This window comes from Tachyglossus aculeatus, chromosome 3 (assembly GCF_015852505.1).
Source record: "Tachyglossus aculeatus isolate mTacAcu1 chromosome 3, mTacAcu1.pri, whole genome shotgun sequence".
Classification (NCBI taxonomy): Eukaryota; Metazoa; Chordata; class Mammalia; order Monotremata; family Tachyglossidae; genus Tachyglossus; species Tachyglossus aculeatus.
This window is the reverse complement of record NC_052068.1, coordinates 34,911,513-34,914,778: the sequence shown is the minus strand read 5'-3', so window position 1 is coordinate 34,914,778 and position 3,266 is coordinate 34,911,513. Positions and strand designations below refer to the sequence as shown.

The 3,266-nt window shown below is 43.5% G+C and overlaps 1 non-coding gene across 1 annotated transcript; it reads left to right on the top strand.

Moving 5' to 3' along the window:
• The first annotated feature begins 1,997 nt into the window (after positions 1–1,997).
• On the top strand, positions 1,998–2,134 carry LOC119926058. Its single transcript, XR_005449972.1, has one exon. It is a non-coding gene; the product is annotated as a small nucleolar RNA SNORA7 (small nucleolar RNA).
• The last annotated feature ends 1,132 nt before the right edge of the window (positions 2,135–3,266 follow it).

Genomic DNA, 3,266 nt, shown 5'->3' with positions numbered 1-3,266 from the left:
CATGGCTCAGTGGAAAGAGCACGGGCTTTGGAGTCAGAGGTCATGGGTTCAAATCCCGGCTCCACCAACTGTGAGCTGTGTGACTTTGGGCAAGTCACTTAACTTCTCTGTGCCTCAGTTACCTCATCTGTAAAATGGGGATGAAGACTGTGAGCCCCCCATGGTTCAACCTGATCAACTTGTAACCTCCCCAGCACTTAGCACATAGTAAGTGCTTAATAAATGCCATTATTTTTAGTAGTAGTAGTATTAGTATTATTACACAAGAACTGGCTCTTAGAAGGAAACCCACAGGAAGAAAACAGAATCACTCAATCAGTCAAACAGTACCTGGCACCTAGTAAGAGCTTAACAAATACCATTAAAAATAGTATAAATTGAGTGCTTACTGTGTGCAGAGCATGATCACAGTCATCTCTTGAACCCACCTAACAGAGGAAGAATATTAGAATTAGATGCAACATGACCTAGTGGAAAGAGCACTGGCTTGCTGTGTGACCTTGGGCAAGTCACTTAACTTTTCTGTGCCTCTGTTACCTCATCCATAAAATGGAGATTAAGACTGTGAACCCTATCTGGGACGAGACCTGTGTCCAACCCAAATACCTTCCATCTACCTCGGTACCTAGTACAGTGCCTGGCAAATAGTAAGCATTTAACAAATACAATAAAAAAGAGCAAACGTCCCCCTTACATCTTACAGACCTACATTCTCCTTAACTTTATCTCTCTTCATGTTTTCCCTTTACCTACTCAAACCACTTCATTTCAGAGTAGAGAAGAAGAGCCTTGTTTTAGAAATGGATTCTCTCCCACCTATCTCATCCATTTCTGTTTCCTACTAGGTTTTAATAACTGACTCCCCACCATAATGATAATAATGCCATTTATTAAGCACTTACTATGTGCAAAGCACTGTTCTAAGCACTGGGGAGGTTACAAGGTGATCAGGTTGTCCCAGGGGGGCTCACAGTCTTAATCCCCATTTTACAGATGAGGTAACTGAGGCACAGAGAAGTTAAGTGACTTGCCCAAGGTCACACAGCTGACAATTGGTGGAGCCAAGATTTGAACCCATGATCTCTGACTCCAAAGCCCGGGCTCTTTCCATTAAGCCACACTGCTTCTCTTCCCATCCCCTATCTAATTAGATTCTTAATCAATCACTCATTTATTGAGTGCTTACTGTGTGCAGAGCGCTGTACTAAACTCTTGGGGGAGTACAATATAATAGAGTTGGCGGGCAGTTTCCCTGCCCTCTAGAAGGGGAGACAGACATTAATATAAATAGATAAATTGCAGATATGTACACGAGTGAGGAGGGATTGAGGAGAGGGTGTAAATAAAGGGAGTAAGTCAGGGTGACAGAAGAGAGTGGGAGAAAAGGAAATGAGGGTTAGTCAGGAAGGCCTCTTGGAGGAGATAGTCAGTCAATCATATTTATTGAGTGTTTACTGCGTGCAGAGCACTGTACTAAGTGCTTGGGAGAGTACAATGTAACAATAGACACATTCCTTGCCCACAATAAGCTTACAGTGTAGTTGTGTCTTCAGTAAGGTTTTGAAGATGGGGAGAGTGCTTGTCTGTCAGATAAAAAGAGGGAGGGCCTTCCAGGCCAGAGGCAGAAAGTGGATGGGAAGTTTTCAGTGAGAGAGATGAGACAGAGAAGAGATTAGCACCAGAAGAGTCAAGTGAGCTGGTTTAGCTAAAGAAGCAGTGTGGTCTAATGGATAGAGCCCTATCCTGGGAGTCAGAAGGACCTGTGTTCTAGTCCCAGCTGTGCCACTTATCTGCTGTGCAACCTTGGGCAAATCACTTCACTTCTCTGTGGGTCAGTTACCTCATCCATAAAATGGAGATTAAGACTGTGAACCTGATGTTGGAAAGGGACTGATTCAACCTGATTTGCTTTTATCTGTGCCAGAGTTTAGTACAGTATCTGGCACTTAGTAAGTGCTTAACAAATACTACAATCAGTAATACTATAGTAGGAGAGAGCCCTCGCAGGGTCGCACCTGGAGAGTTTCCAGTACTCTACCAGTCTGACTGTGGGAGGGAGAGTCAAGCAGAGGCTTACCCATTCCATTCCTAGCTTGGGCAGTGGCTAGTGAGTGGAAGTCAATTTGCTACAAGTCAAGACTCACCCATGCTGGGCAGCAGCAGCGTGGGAGAGAAGGGGAGGGCGAAGCCTCAAGTTTACTGCACAGAAGGTGGCAATGGTAAACCATTTCCGTATTTTTACTAAGAGAACTCTATGGATACACTTCCGGAGGGATTGCAAATGGAAAGCGGGGTGCTCTGAAAGAGATGTGTCTGTGGTGTCGTTATGCGTAGGAAACGATTCGACAGCATGACAAGTAGGGGAGCAGCAAGGTAAAGTAGGAGAGGGCAAGGTGAATGAGTGCTTTAAAAGCCTCTCAAAAACCCCATCGAAGATGACCATCTTAATTCCACAAAGACTTGCCAAAGTGATATTCTGACTCCAAACTGGCAGTCTTTCAGCTCATTACACCTTATACATAGTAAGCCCTGAATAAATTCCATTAACTATTACTGCTACTACATTTCTTCCACCATCGCTCTTCAGACCTCCTCCAACTAAACTGAGGTCTCTTTTCTCCTCCCCAGTTAGCAATGGCTAAACTCCATTGTTCAGACAATTGCCTGAGGTCAAACAGAAAGATAAATTAACCAGTTGGCAGTAGAACTCAAGATGTAGGTCTGTCTCCCATCCCCAGCTTTAAGCATCTCTATTTGACTTTCCCCCACAAGTCAGACATTTGCACTCTTGCCTTGCCCACTCATATTACACCTGAAAAAATTAAATTCAGCCAGGTCACGGTAAAAACGCTATATGAAACTCTCCAGCCGTCAATGCAAGGTAATTTTCATTTATAAGGATCAGTCTCAATTAGAAGGATTACGGATTCTAAGATTTGATACGAAACACCTCTGACTTTCTGGGTTCCTAAATTAAATGGCATGTCTACGCCTCATTCCTACACTGGAAATGCCACCAGCTTTCTGGTAGAACGTGTCAGGGATTTATCAGTGCACTATAAAGCGGATGTCTAAGAGTAGCCAACATTTTGAAAACCTATAATTAAAAACTAGTCTATAAGAAATCTGAGAAAATAAAATTAGGAAGGCTAAGGATGGAATCTCTGGCTTCACTCAAGTTTGAGCTACTATCCCTCCATCACACCCATCTACCCCTGACCCGGTTTCCGGATCTACCCTGTAAATGCACATTTGGACAACTTTTT